Genomic DNA, 15,519 nt, shown 5'->3' on the forward strand with positions numbered 1-15,519 from the left:
GAGCTGTGTGATGTCACGGAGATGTCTGTGTAACATCACTGAGATGTCTGTGTGACACCACAAAAAGATTTGTGACCTCATGGGGTCGAACTGACATCACAGAGATGTCTCTGTGAAGTCACAGACAGCAATGTGACATCCCAGTGATGTTAATGTTACATCACAGCGATGCCATTGTGACATCACAGTGATGTCATTTTGACATCACAGCAATGTCATTGTGACATCACAATGATGTCAGTGTGGCATCAGAGACAGCTCTGTGACATCACAGTGATGTGGACGTGACATTACAGAGATGTCCTTGTGACAACAAAGAGAGCTGTGTGATGTCACAGAAATGTCTGTGTGACACCACAGAATGCTGTGTGACATTACAGTGATGTCATTGTGACATCAGAAAAATATGTGAGACATCAGACAGATGTCATTGTGACATCATAGAGCACTGAGTGACATCACAGAGAGCTCACTGTGACATCACAGACAGGTGTGTGACATCACAGTTATGTCATTGTGACATAACAGAAATGTCTGTGTGACATAACAGATAGCTGTGTGACGTCAAAGAGATGTCAGGGTGACCTCACAGATAGCTGTGTGACATCACAGTGATGCCATTGTATCTTCACTGAAAGCTCTGTGACATCACAGAGTTGTCTGTTTGACATCACAGAGATGTCTGTGTGACATCGCAAGATGCTATGTGACATCACAGCTTTCTCATTGTGACATCCCAGAGATGTCCCTGTGACATCACAGACAGCAGTGGGACATCACAGTGATGTCCTTGTGACATCACAGAGAACTGTGTGACATCACAGAGAGGTCTCTGTGGCATCACATGCAGCTGTGTGACATCACAGTTATGTCATTGTGACATCACAAAGAAGTTGCGTGACATCAGAGAGAGAGCTGTGTTACATCACGGACAGGTGTCTGACATCACAGTGATGTCATTGTGACAACACAGAAAGCTGTGGGACATCAACTATATGTCTGTGTGACATCAGAGAGAGCTGTTTGACATCACAGACAGCGGTGTGACATCAACTATATGTCAGTGTGACATAAGAGAGAGCTGTGTGACATCACAGATAGCTGTGTGACATCACAGAGATGTCTGTGTGACACCACAAAAAGCTTAGTGACCTCATGGGATCGAAGTGACATCATAGAGATGTCTGTGTGACCTCACTTTGACGTCACACAGCTCTCTGTGACGTCACACAGACATCTCTGTGAGGTCACACGGCTCTCTGTGATGTCACACAGACATCTTTGGGATGTCACAATATAACACATTCCACATGTGCCAAACAACAGATGCAGCAAATGAAAATAATTGTTTTTCTTCTTTCTCTGAGCTTTCTCACAGCCTTCACAGGATTTTCCTGGGAAAGCCTTTGTCACTCACTGTTCAAAGGATATGTGAATACCACACACGCCTTCTTTCTATCTGTCCTAGACAGCCTTCCCAGACACACTCAGCAAGGCCAGAGGGGCTGATAACAAGAGAAAACCTTGGCAAGCCCTGGGACCCTTTTTCCTCTGCTTTTCTTTTGGCTTTCTGAGAACCTCTTGCAACACTTGAGGAATGAGCAGATCCCCAGCCCTGCCTATCCTACCTGGGAGCAGCAGGAGCTGGAGGATCCAGGATGCGTATTTCCAGCACAAGAAAGTGTTTGCTTACACGGGAAGGAGATAATCCTCCCCTCAGGCTGCTCCTACTTTTGGTAATCCATAAAGAAGCTGCTCCATCCTCCAAAAACCAGGGAAAAGCTCCTGGGGTAAACTGAGGCACCATCACTGCCCACAGCTTCAGGAGCCACAGCCTCATCTCTGTGAGAAGACGTGGCTGTGGGGGACCTTTGGGGACATGCAGGAGAGGACACAGCAGCAGGGGTGGCACCAGCTCTCAGCTGGTGGCTCTCAAGGACCACAGGGACCCTCAGATGAGGCTGGGGGGAGGGATGGGAGAGGCAGGGGGATTAGAGAGGCTCAGCACGGAGCCAGGCAAGCTGTGACCCCACAGGAGACATCTGCCTCCAGGACAGCCTAAGAAAGGGTCAAGGTGGGGACAAACCAGTGCAGCTGCCCTGGAGATGTGGGAAAGGCCCAAAAGGCCCTTGGATGGCTCATGGAACCCAGGAGTTCACCTGCCTGGTGGGAACAATAGGGAGTGGGGGGGAAGGGGACTATGGGGAGAACAGAGAACATCTAAACAACAAATCACAATAACATAACTCTACATCAATAAAGCTTCTCTTAATATACACACAATATTCATCCCTTAAATGCGAGAATGGCCACAGCTCCACTGCAGCATGACTATGAGTCAGGCTACCCGTCCTACGCGTAGAACTACAGAAAAAGTGGAGAGAAAACCCAACAACTGACCATCTGATCTCTTACAGCTTCTGGATGCCAAGATAGCAGCCGATCAGCACAAGTGGCACAGAGAACAGTGTCACCACCGTGCCTATCATGCAGGACCGGCGCACATCCTGGGGGCAGACAATTCTTGGGAGGCGCACTGGATCCAGGGCATATATTCCTGTTCCAGTGATGATGTCTGTGGGAGCAATGGGGAGCGTGAGCCCGCGCTGTGCTGCACTGCTGAGCTGGCAGCACGGTGCATACGGCCAGGACGTTCTCTGTTTGCCCAGAGCTGGGGCCTGCAGGCACCTTGCCGCCCCTTGGCACAGGCTGTGCCCCCCAACAAAGCCCAGCAGGCCGGCAGGAGAGCCCGGGGCCAGCGCAGCTGCTTGGGCCGTCGCTGCTTGGAGGGACAGGGGCCAAACCCATCCCTGAGCAGCCCCTGCCAGCCCTGGCCCTCCCTGCTCTGTGACAGCTCCCCCAGTCCCAGGGTACAGACCGTCATCAAGTCTACAGCCAGCAAAGAGATCGTCCCTGTAATTGTGTGCTGCTTTTCTTCCCTGCTGCTGGTCCCAGAAACATCCCTCACACTGCTGGAAATGCCCACACATGGTCTGATCAGTCGCTGTGGTTTTCCCGTGTGCTCTCACAAATTTTCCAGCAAGTCGACCAATATATTCTGGGTTACCTCTGAATTGCACACTTGAGTTTCCTTCATTTTTTACCAATACCTGGAAATTCCTGTATCTAGTAATGGCCTTGAGGATCTCTGATTCTATACAGTCATGTTTTTTGTATTGAGACAGATGGAACAGCCTTATTGGTTTTGGTTTTGGCAGGTTTGGTTTTTCTCTTAGCATGATGGTTTACTTATTTTCTACATGTAAACATATTTTTATTTATGGTTTTTTGGTTCCCCAAGCAGTTATCTTGACAATCTGTCATTCACTTCTTAGTTAATGTTCCGTATGTGAACAATTATGTCTCTCTTTTTTTAGGAATATAAAGATGTCAGAAAGCTGTATTTTTAATTTTGACGATGATCTCTCTCCTTATACAAAGCTTTACAAGGGAGTGATCCTTTTTGAAACATCCACTATCAAGTTTTACAGCCATCATTTTGGAAACATCCCTGAGGATAGGTAGAGTTATTTGGGAAGTGTTGGGGAAGATGAAATAGGAAAGCCTTTATAAATATGATTGCCTGGCAAAAGATTTAGAAAATACAGAGATTGAGATGGTAACAAGTTTTGAGATACCAAACCTTAGTTACTGAACAACTAGAAAACAATAGTACAGCCAGGATGAAGACAATCCCCCCTTCTGGTTGAACACTGCCCTTACCTATAGGTAGGTCCAAAGGTCAAATGGACTGATCTATCTCACCCCAATGTGTGCTTCATCCCACATCTGTAACCCTCCCCTGAAGCATCAGGTGTCTGTGACCCCATTGGCCTAAGTCTTGTTCCAGCCCACCTCGAAGCCCCCTGATAAGGAGTCCCTGAGGAGCCAGATGCCCTCTTGGCACTTCTGTTCTCCTGGAACTCCCCCTCTCCTGGAACATCCCCTCCCTCTTGGGATCCTCTCTCCCTCTACCCCTTGCCTCTCCCTTGCCCCACTCCCTAGGGCCTGCCACGTGCCACCTCTGGTGACTCCAAGCAGGGCCTTTCACCCTCTCTAATAAACCAGATATTCTAAAAGCAGCCTTCAGAGATCTCTCGTCTCCATCCATCCAAAAGGTCCTGGAGTCCAGTGTTGCCGCAGGGAAGTGCTTGGCCTAACCTGGGTAACAGATTATTATTTTTAGTGCTATAAACATGATTTGCTTTAAGCTTCACGACCCCAGTCCTGATTTGTGGCTCAGTGCATGGATGCCTGTCTGAGTTGAAACAATGTTTGTGAGGCAGCTGAAGAGCTTAGACCTCAGAGATTAAAATTCCTGGGAGGACGAGGAGGAAGAAAGGATAAAATTCTGTTTCAAAGGCTGTTTCTTCTATCCTAGGATGCCAGAAGTATGGTAGACTACACCTGTCTTCAAATGTCATTTAACTACAGAAAAACCCTCTACAGTGCCAGACACCAGGACAAATTACTTGTCACTTTGCCTCACAATGCATCAACATGAATTCTTGTGAGAGATAGGACTTAGTTGCAGTCTGATAAGAGCAAATCAACATTGTGTGAATGGCAAGAAGAATTTGCTTGTGAACAGATGAACATGTCCTACTCAATAATGAGCAAAATTTGTTTTTACGTGGAAGGAAGTAGACAGGGAGCAATGCAGTATTTGGGTTTTATCCAGTGATAAAATGGGGCAAGAAGCTGTAACAACTTACCTGTTTTACAGAACACAAGTACTGATACAGCCAAGAGTACACCCACACAAAGGGATCTTCAGGACATTCCTTTATTTCTTAACATGGAATGGGCAGAAAAATGCTGGCATTTATCTGAACTGGAAGCCGTGTTCCTCTCCTGTTTCTCCTTGAGCACACTGTGTGTTATTTGCAGACTTCAGTGCCCAGCCCATCAATCCTCTCTTGGCCATGTGCCAAATGGCACAAATACCAAAATACAGGTGCCAGCATAATCAGCCCAGCACTAATCCAGTACTGCTTTGATGGTGCACAGGAGCACGGAATGGCTTGGGTTGGAAAGGACATTTAAAGGCCATCTCGTCCCATGCCCTGCAGTGAGCAGGGACAACTTTAACTAGGTCAGGCTGCTCAGAGCACGAGCTTGAATGTCTGCAGGGCAGATGTCCACCTCTCTGGGCAACCTGTGCCAGGGTTTCAAAACCTACAGTGCAAAGAATGGCTTTCTTTTGTCTAGTCTGAATCGACCGTCTTTTAGATTAAAACCAATCCCCCTCGCTCTGGGCACAAAAGGCCTTACTAAAAATTCTGTCCCATCAGTTTTGCAAGCCCCCTTAAGGTACTGAAAGGCAGCAATCAGGTCTCCCTGGAGTCTTCTCTCTTCCAGGCTGACCAGCCCCAGCTCTCCCAGCCTATCTCCAAAGCAGAAGGGCTCCAGCCCTCACAGCATTTTGTCCCTCCTCTGGACTAGACCCAACAGAACCATGTCCTTCCTGAGTTGGGGACCCAGAGCTGCATGCAGTACTCGGCTGTGGTGGAGACGGAGACAATGCAAAGCAACACGCTCCATTTCCAGAAGGCTTCAGAGCCTGTTTTTATTCTAGCATGCATGCTTTTTCTACATTCTGACAAAGCACATAAGTTTACACTTGACTCACTGGTCACAAGAGACAAGCAAAGTACTTATTGGAATAAGGCAGTTGCAGGTTTCTCTTATTCATCCTTCTTTCTTTCTTGGTTTGTATGTCAATGCCCTTGGTAGAAAATTCTTCCAGGAGTAAACATGGATTCTCTTATCAAACTTCTCTGTGGCTCACTGAAGTCGCTGTAAATTGTGGGAATCATTAAAATTAGAGGGTTTTGGAAAAGTTGCAAAAGGCAGGCCTCAGAGACAGCAGAATTGCGACTAAAGCTATGCAGTAAGATTTGTCAACAGAAAAATTATATAGGAAGTAGAAAAGTAAGGACAAATAGAACAATGGTCTGTGTATTAACACTTGGCTAGAATAACTCCCTAAGATACAGAAAAGTAGATCTAGCAAAATATTAGGATGTTCTAAGCTTACTCATGGAGCTCTGTGCATTGGGTTTTAAGGCTTAAAATACAAATAGATATTGTATTGGAAAGAAGCAAGCATTTTTTTAAGCAAAGGTACGTGTGCTTCTAGTGGTTGGATAAATCGCTTGTCAGTATGCTTTTGCTTTGTATGTCTGGTCAAAAGACTTTTACAGAACATTGTAACATTAAGTTCTTTGTCTGCTGCCAGGGATGTGAGCTGCTGGCATCTGCCCATTGTCACAACCATGTAATGAGACTGATGCTAGAAAAGAAACAGGTCGATTTGTGTTCCTCAGCAGTCCTATCCCATTCCTGATTTGTACACAGACCCCCAGCCAGCAATATAAAACATCTTTCACAGTACTCCAGGTGGAGTCTCACCAGAGCAGAGCAGTTCAGTCACCTCCCTCAACCTGCTGGGCACTGTCCTTTGGATGCACATGGCCGGCTCATGTCCAGCCTCTCATCAGGCAGCAGCCCCAAGTCCTTCTTGGCCGGGCTGCTCTCCATCCCTTCATGCCCCGAGCTGTGAGATCAGCTGGGCTGGGACTGTGTCACAGCCCTTGGACAGAGCTGCTGGGCAGGATGAGCTCCTTTCCAAAGAAGGCAGATCCCACTCGCCCAGGCATCTCCAGCCTGAGGCCACAGCAGGCTCTGGGGTCACAGCAGGCTGAGGTCAGAGCAGGCTCTGAGGTCACAGAGGTCCCAGAGCCCCGTGGTTCCAGAGCACCACCACGCCCGAGCAGGCAGTGCTTGAGCACAACTGCTGTGGCAGCAGGAGCGGTGGCAGCAGTGCTGGTGACATTGGGACAGTGGTGGCAGCGAGAGTGGCGGGACTGGCACAGGGCGAGGCACCATGGCCCTTGCTCTGTGCCTCCTCCTCCTGCTGCTCCTGGCCGTGGCCCTGCCTGCCAGGGATGCCAGGGCTGCTCCGCTGGAAGCGTGGGGAGCAGGTGAGCCGGCAGCCTGGCTGCCCTTTCCCGGGACAGCGCTCCCTGCTCCCCTGGAAGCGCTGGGGATGGATTTCCCGTGGGCTTTAGGGAGGGTTTCCTCTGTGGGAGGGAGAGAGCCCCAGTGGGCCCCGGGCTGCTACAGCTGCACTCCTAGGGCTGTTGCGCAGGGTCTGGAATGAGCATATAGAGTGACCAGGAGGCAGCCGAGAACTCCCCAGGCCCCTGTGCAGCTTTGGCCTTGTCCTTCCGCATCTGGATCCCACGGCCTTACCCGACCCCCTTACAGTGCCCAGTTCCCACAGGAAGAGGGGATCCCGACACAACAAGAACTGCTTCTGGTCTTTGTTCCCTTCTAGATTGGGATCCTGACTTGGATTCTTTGGAAATGCTGCTGAATGATGGTTTGTTGACCTTGCCAGATGCTGAAGGCAAGTTTTCAAAGTACCTTTCCTGACAGAATAATCAGTGTCAATCTGGCAAGAGCACTCTTTTAACATTTCCCTTAAGTTCCTCTGAAGGTTGATGGATTCAGGAAAATCTGCCCTGCTCCTTTCTTAAACCCTGAGTGATCCCACAGGATTGCTGTCAATGGGAGGAAGAAGTATTTGGCTGTCCATCTTACAACCATGTGCAATGCCAGTGTCTCCTTCCCTGTGCTCTGTGCAGCCCCAGAGAAGAGCAGAGAGGGAAGGGGCCGGGCCCTGGGCTGTGCCCCGGGGCTGAGCTTTTCACAGCTCCTTTGCCATCCCCAGGGAGCCTGAGCTGCTCCTGCTGCTGCTGCCAAGCCCTGGCTGGGGCTGGGTTTAGAGCTGCTGGCAGCTCTGGGGAGTCCTTTCTGCCCCGACTGCCCTGCAAGAGGATATTTCCATCCCAGAGTCGGGCCACCGCAGGCTCGTGGTGCCCCTGCCCCTGCTCCTGGGTGGAAGGCAGAGCTGAGGGAGTGCCTTGGAGGGCACCAATCACCCAGGGGCCCTCACTGCCGCTGCGGCCTGTTGAAGACCTTGAAAACCTTTCTGTTAAGGTCCTCCTAGATGGAAGAACCAAGACATAGGAGACAAGAAATCCCTGGAGGCAGCCAGACATCTGGAGAAGATGCTGAGTTATCTGGAGAGATGCCATGGTGGGTGCATTTCCCTCAGCCTTCCCCTGGGACTCAGCAGCCGGGGCCTTTCCCTGCACATCTGGACAGACCGTGCCCGGCACAGCGGGAAGGGATCCATGGCAGCCTCGCTGCCCCGCTGCTGCTCTCACGGCTGCAGGGCTGTTTCCCAGCCTGGCCTGGCTGCAGCTTCTCCCCAGCCTCTGCAGGAAGGCATTTGGCACCAGCTGACAGGGAGCCCCAGCTGCACCATGGGCCTGAGATGCCTGCAATTTCCCGCTCTCTGGGGAGATGCAGAGAGGCAGCTGTTTGCCGGAAGTAGGGCCCTGGAGCGGCTCCACAACCCCTGGGCATTTTCCTTGTCTTTATCCACCTCTTTGTCACATATTGCTGGGAGCAGAAGAGCACAGCACAGAACAATTATGGCATGCAGGCTCAGGGCTTTGGTTACTGAGTAGTACTGTTCCAAGGGACAGTGTTATGAATAAATTCAATTTTATATTAAAAATGTTAATTAAAATACTGTTAATTGTTCAAACACCGTTAAAATCCCCTTTATGTGCACCCTTGTTATGTTTCCCCCTTGCCCCACTTGTCCTTCACTTTGTGACCGTCGGGTTTTCACCTCTGCTGCTCCCCAAAATGGCGGCCACTCCACCTCCGGTGATGTGCAAATCACGAACTGTACACGAAATCCTGAAAAGAGCCCCAAGGACAACGAGCCACAACAACTTCAGGGCCACGGACCGGATCGGACAGTCGGCAAGAGGTCCCCGGACATGACCAGACCCGCAGAATAGCCGCCGACATGCCGCCCTAACTTAAACAGTGCGTCTGCAGAATCAGGACCTCAGACAACGAGCCGAAAATCGCCTTCCTGGGCACACCCGCGAGGACGGAAGCCCCGGCTCTGCTGCCTAGTGGACCCGATCTCCTCCTCCTCAGCCTCGCCAAGTGGGAGCAGCAGCGGTGTGCGCGACCCCTCGGGCCCCCAACCCAGAGCTGGTCACTCAATAAAGGCCTTAAAAAGGAGCAGGTGTCCTGGCACATTTATTTCAGATTTGATCAAAGGCACTGAAGCTCTTTAACTACAAATTGTCCAGGAAAACAAGCACAGGAACTTGGCTAATGTCCGTGACAAAACCCAAGTTGAACTTGTGAGGCCAGCTCACTGCTGCCTCCCCCCATCTTTTCATTTTGAATTGATTTAATATTTGGAGTGCCAGTTCTTGGATGACATGGGCCTTCATCAAAATACTGCTCGGCCTCCTTGTGGTAAACAGGCAAAATGAAATTAAAAGGAGGCTGATGGCTGTTAAAAAACCATGTGCCTGTTTATTAAAGCTTAGAACAACAGAGGACGAGGCCTCAGGGTAAGCCGAGGGCCTGCGCGCCAAGCCAGAGGTAGCTCTAACAGTGCTGTGTAACAAGGTGTTCCTGCGGACACGAGGTGCCCTCGAAAGAGCCCGGGTGCTCCGCACCCAGGGATTTTTAAAGTCTCCTGGGGGTGCTTGATTGGTGAGCTTTGGATCCTCTGGCCCACTGGCCCTTTTCTGGGTCGCTGGCAGCTCTGTAAGATGGTGCAGTCCTGACCAATCATTTTGGAACACAGCAATCTTACTGGGTGGCTCGTTTCCCAGTCGTAGTTCCAGTTGCTGTCATCACCCTAGGATGTGACTTTTCTACAAGATTCTTACTCTTGCCCCTTCTTGACACCCCCCTTTCTCTGTTTAGTAGCCATATACATAAACAACTGTACATTCAACTCAACTTACCATATTAATTATATGTCAACTCATTATATTAATTAACAGTCCATAATGACATATAATTAACCATCAATATCTCCGCCTATGAAAGTGAATTTATTTTTACCATCCTGGGTGTCCCTCTTTGTGCTCCCAGTGCTTCTGGTCTGGTTTGGCTGAGAAATTTGTCCATTAAGCCTCTGTGTCTGTTTCCTATCATTCCAATGCATGGCCCTTTCCTGCTTCTTGGCATTTAAATACTCTGATTATTTTACTGCATAACTTACATCTTGAAGTTCATCACATTAAATTGTGTTAATCCAAGTCTGTCCTATCAGGAGTTTCTGGAACACATTTCCAAGCCTTCCAGCTACAGCCCAAGGGAAGCTCTTTCTGTCTTGCATCACAAAACTGCCAGGTTTTTTGCAAAGACATCCCTTTACAAAGGACTTGTTGTGTGCATTAACATCTGAGGGGCTGATTTCCAAGACAGACAAAAAACCCATGAACAAACAGCAAACCAAACAAACAGCATATTTATAAAAGGTACTTTCTTTTTAGCTCTTGCTTTCAATGTTTTCCAAGCTGGCCTCCTTTTCCACTGCAGTATTTTTCTTTGCACAGAAACAAATCCTTGCCAGATGATGTGACTTAACAAGGAAAACACAACTCACACACAATGGATATATTAAAGCTAAACATGCAGACTCCCATTATCACAATAATAATCATTTATGTTGCTGTTCATTTTTATGTCAGATTGTTTTCAGAAGGGTGAGAACAGTATCTCAGGTCCCCAGCTAGTTTGATACCGTAGCCCCTTACTATCTCTCCTTTCTTATTAGCTGTCCTTTCTGTAGTTTGTCTGCCCATTTCTTGCTCCTGGATCTCTGCCTCCTTCACCTGATTTTTATCTTTTTCTGCATTTGTGGGGATGTTTGTGTTGGTTTTGTTTTTTTCTTGGTGCTTGTTTTGTTTGCCTGTTTTATTTGGTCACAGTTTTGCTTTTGTTTTTTGCTTTTTGGGTTTTTTTTCATCAACTTAACAGTAGAAATGACCTTGTGATTTGTATGGTGAAGTTTTGATACACAGGTATTGCACGTAAAGGTTGTTTATGTTTTTAAAAATTATCTCAGACAGACCTGCAAGCCCCTGTGATTGGAGAACTGAGTGCTCTCAGACAGCAAATTGTGCATGAACAGGAACCTTGTAGTTCCTATCTCCATTACACATGGCAAAATGTAAAGTGGTTGGAATGGTGCCAGTTCTAGCCTTTCTTTTGCCTTCTTTTGCTGCCGTGCCATAACACCGTGCCAGAGTCCTCAATGAACTCGGTTCTCCCAGGATGGGGTGTGCAGGGAGGATCCCTCAGCTCGTGTGTGCACCTGGTGTGCACCGGGCCAGGCACGTGGCCGTCAGCCAGAGCCAGCCTCTGTCTGCAAAGAGAGCAGGGAGCTGCAGCTCTGAGGAACTCCGGGGTTAGGGAGCAAACAGACCAAATCCCGAATTCATATCAGTCACTTCACTTGAGTATTGTCTGCTGATAGATTTTTATCTTCCTGCCCAGGGCTGGAAAAAAAGAATGCTGGCAGGTTGCTTTCGCTAAGAAATGAAGAGACTCTTCTCAACAGATTCTGGGGCTGCTTCTTGTTTGAACTAAAAGCAGAGCAAAACTCTTCTGTTGGTCACATCAAACCAACATAAGTTTCAAGAGTCTGTGAAAGACATAAGAGTGTAAATATTATTTCATACTATTGTACTTACTGCTTTCTAATTCAGCCATGGGGTAGGTAGGCCATCATTCACTATATCAAATAACAGGAAAAACCTTTGGAAAAGCAGGATTTTTAAAACTAAGATTGTTAAAACTAAGTTTTAAAAAAGGGAAGGAATTCCATGAAGAAAATTATGTGGTAAAATTGGAGTATCTAAAAGTTCTCAAAGTCCTTTGATAACGGGGCCCTGAACCCCAGTCATGTGAAGTGCAGACTTTTCTGTCCCTTTGAGCCCAAAACTGAAGTGGGTCAAGGCTGGGATGAGCCTTCAACCAAAACTGGCTCCAAGACTGAGTGGGAATCAATTCAGAACAGGCCTCACACAAAGAGCAAAGCCTGAAAGCCAAAGCCAAACCTTCATTGCTTGGATTTCTTTAGAAACTGAATTGGAACAAGTTTGCTTGTCCGGTAACATCACTGTTACCATGAAACTTTCCTGGTGCTACTAAATAAGCACTGTCCTGTCCTGAACTGTGTTGTTCAAATACTGTTGAGAACGTGCTGTGCCGCTGCCCTGTGTCCCTGGGGCTGCTCCTGGCCAGGCAGCCTCAGGATGAGCCAGCACTGGCTGCAGCCCCAGCGGCCCCCCAGGACAAGGCCCAGCAATGGAGAGGCCAAGGAAAGCACTGGGCAGCAGCAGAACCCTCAGCAGAGTTCTTTGGGCAGCCATGGACTGCCCACAGCTCCACTGCAGCCTGACTAATAGTCTGGCTACCCATGCTATGAGCAGAGTTACAAGAAAAGTGGGGAGAAAAATCAACAGCTGACCGTCTGCTCTCGTACAGCTTCCGAATTCCAAGATAGCAGCCAATCAGCACAAGTGGCACAGAGAACAGTATCACCACTGTGCCTATCATGCAGGACCGGCGCACATCCTGGGGGCAGAAAACTCTTGGGTTGCTCGGTGCATTCTGGGTGTTTGTATCAGACTTGCCAGGCATTTCTGTGGGAGCAATGGGGAGCGTGAGCCCGCGCTGTGCTGCACTGCTGAGCTGGCAGCACGGTGCATACGGCCAGGACGTTCTCTGTTTGCCCAGAGCTGGGGCCTGCAGGCACCTTGCTGCCCCTTGGCACAGGCTGTGCCCCCCAACAAAGCCCAGCAGGCCGGCAGGAGAGCCCGAGGCCAGCACAGCTGCTTGGGCCGTCGCTGCTTGGAGGGACAGGGGCCAAACCCATCCCTGAGCAGCCCCTGCCAGCCCTGGCCCTCCCAGCCCTGGGACAGCTCCCCCAGCCCCAGGGGACAGAGCCAGACTCTGTCAGGACACACCAGAGCAATTACCTCCTGTGCCAGTGCCTGGAACTGCCTGCCCTCCTGCAGTAAAGGCTGGCACTAGGCCACTGCTTCTTTCTCGATCAGCCACCTTCTGTACAGAATTTTGGTTCATCTCTTGGGAAAGAAAAGGCACAGCTGGATGAGATGGGACTATTCCCCATTGGACAGGTGCCATTTTCATAAGCCAATCATGCTCAAAGTCATCAGGAAATCAGATGAGCTTTTGGGATTGGACAGGACCTTCCCTTCCTCAAACCATCACCCCTCCTGGTCTGCCTGAAGACTGGGAAATTGCAGGGGGTTTCAGGGTGTGCATGGACAATGGTATAGTTGGGGCTCCCTGTCAGCTGGTGCCAAATGTCTTCCTGCAGAGGCTGGGGAGAAGCTGCAGCCAGGCCAGGCTGGGAAACAGCCCTGCAGCCGTGAGAGCAGCAGCGGGGCAGCGAGGCTGCCATGGATCCCTTCCTGCTGTGCTGGGCATGGCCTGTCCAGATGTGCAGGGAAAGGCCCCGGCTGCTGAGTCCCAGGGGAAGGCTGAGGGAAATAAACCCACCACGGCTTCTCTCCAGATCACTCAGCATCTTCTCCAGATGTTTGACAGCCTCCAGGGATTTCTTGTCTTCTCTGTCTTGGTTCATCTCTCTAGGAGGACCTTAACAGAAAGGTGTTGCACGTCTCCTTCAGGCCTCAGTGGCAGAGAGTGCCCCTGGGTGATTGGTGCCCTCCAAGGCACTCCCTCAGCTCTGCCTTCCACCCTGGAGCAGGGGCAGGGGGACCACGAGCCTGCGGTGGCCCCACACTGGGATGGAAGGAGCTCCTTGCAGGGCAGTCGAGGCAGAAAGGACTCCCTGGAGCTGCCAGCAGCTCTAAACCCAGCCCCGGCCAGGGCCAGGGCTTGGCAGCAGCAGCAGGAGCAGCTCAGGCTCCCTGGGGCTGGCAAAGGAGCTGTGAAAGGCTCAGCCCCGGGGCACAGACAGCCCTGGGCCCGGCCCCTTCCCTCTCTGCTCTTCTCTGGGGCTGCACAGAGCACAGGAAAGGAGACACTGGCATTGCACATGGGTGGAAGATGGACAGCTAAATGCTCCTTCCTCCCACTGACATGGATCCTGTGGAATCCTGTTGGGCTCTAGAAGGGAGCAGGGCAAGTCTTCCATAATCTTTTAACCCTGAGATAATGTTAAGTGAAGTGGATCATAAGTGAACTCTTGTCAGAATGACATTGATTATTCTGCCAGGAAAGGCACATGGAGTACTTGCCTCCACCACGATCTACATTCTTCAAACTGTCCTTCACCAGGTTTTCCATGTAAGCCATGTCACGATACCAGTCTAGAAGAGAGCAAAGAGCAGAACCATTTCCATGTTATGCTGGGATCCTCTCTTCCTGTGTAAACTGGGCACTGCTAGGGGGTTGGGTAAGGCCCTGGGAGCCTGAAGTGAAAGGACACAGCTAAAGCTGCACAGGGGCCTGGGGAGTGCTGGGCTGGCTCCTGGCCACTCTCCACCCTCTTTGCAGGCCCTGTGCAACATCCCTGGAGGGGTGGCAGAAGTACCTCAAGGGCCCTGGGGCCCTCTCCCTCCCACAGAGGGAAATGTCCCTAAAGTCCTGGGGAGAAGTGCAGCATGTAGTGCCAAAACCATTCCTTCCCTCTCTGCCCCACTCTGTTGGAACTGCTCCCCCAGCCCCAGGGCTCATGCCCAGGCCCTCTCAGGACACCCTGGAGCCTTGCTCTCCCCCTCTGCCCTTTCCCCACCATGGGCACCTCGTGCAGTCGCTCCCAGGTTTCGGGACGTGTCTCCCACAGAGGGACCCGAGAAGGACTGCTCAGTACCCGAGTGCCCTGAGCATAACAATTCCTCTGGGCTGTGCCGGCCTTGTCCGGCTGTGCCCGCACTGCCAAGCAGCAGAGAGGGCAGCTCAAGGCTCAGCAGGGCTCAGGCCCAGAGGCACAGCAATTTCCTCCTGTGACTGTGCCTGGCAGCGCCTCCCTTCCCGCAGCAGAGACTGCCAACAAGCCACTGCTTCCTCTGGGAAACTCAGCCTTCAGCACAGCTTTTTGGTCCTTCTCTGGAGCACGGAAATAGCACAACTGGATCGCATGGAACCATTACACAGACAGGAGGGCTCATGTTTAGGAGGCTTGTACCTTGGAGCTTTACTGTTGCCTGTCGGAAAACCTTAGAGCAAAACATTTCCATTTCCCAGAGGATTTTAGAAAACCTGTGCTCAGCCTGTGGTGTCAACAGGGACTACTCACCCCTCTGATGGAAGCTGGGCTTGTAAGCAACATCCACCAAAGGACCTGGGAAGGTTCTCCCTGCAGCCACACCTGTAACCCAACAGCCACAGAAGCTTCTGCCATCTCTGCAGATCTGCACGGGCAGCACTGAGCTGCAGGAGCGGTGAGGGGATGGCCCAGGGCGAGGGCACACAGGTGCATGGTTCTGTCCTGGCACCTGCAGCGATGCCCCCCTGGCCAAGATTTGGACTCTGAGCTGGCAGCTCTCGCAGGGGGAAAGGCTTTGACCTACCCTCAGCATCTCCCAGAGGCTCAATCCTGAACATGGGTTGGGAAGCCAGATCATTTTTACCAACAGGTTCAGCTGCAAAGAAAGGCAGGACAGAACAGCTCCTGTG

The sequence above is a fragment of the Lonchura striata genome, chromosome 12 (assembly GCF_050655825.1).
Source record: "Lonchura striata isolate lonStrDom1 chromosome 12, ASM5065582v1, whole genome shotgun sequence".
Taxonomy (NCBI): domain Eukaryota; kingdom Metazoa; phylum Chordata; class Aves; order Passeriformes; family Estrildidae; genus Lonchura; species Lonchura striata.